Consider the following 483-nt stretch of genomic DNA (forward strand, 5'->3'; position numbering starts at 1 on the left):
GAGACTGTGGGAAGAGAAGAGGGGCAGGCCCGGGCCCTGGAGCACTGGACCCCGAGGTCAGGGGTAAAGGGAGGAGCCCACCATGGGAAGGGGGGGCAGGGGCTGGGATAGAACCCTAGAAGCTGCCAGGAGAGCGTCTCCGTGAGGCCGCCGAGAACCTGCCGGGAGCCACCTGCTGACCGCCTCTCAGGTCAAGGTCATTACCTGAGAAGCCAGTGGGTGCAGCCCGGAGGGGGTGAGGGGAGGGGACAGTGAGTGGGTTTACTCAGGAAAGGGGGTGGCAGGTGCTTCCTGAGAGGCGTGCCATGAACAGTGCCTGCCAGGGTGGCTTTTGTCAAAGAGAAACTGGAGTTGGGCAGTGGTTAAAGCATAAAAACCAATTTTACCCAGGACCATTGCAACGGGGAAGAGACCTCAGCGTAGAACTAGCTCAGCGTAGAAGGCAGCGTGGGCAGGCGGGATTGACGCAGCTGAGGCGCGGGG

Source organism: Myotis brandtii, unplaced genomic scaffold (genome assembly GCF_000412655.1).
Source record: "Myotis brandtii unplaced genomic scaffold, ASM41265v1 scaffold825, whole genome shotgun sequence".
Classification (NCBI taxonomy): domain Eukaryota; kingdom Metazoa; phylum Chordata; class Mammalia; order Chiroptera; family Vespertilionidae; genus Myotis; species Myotis brandtii.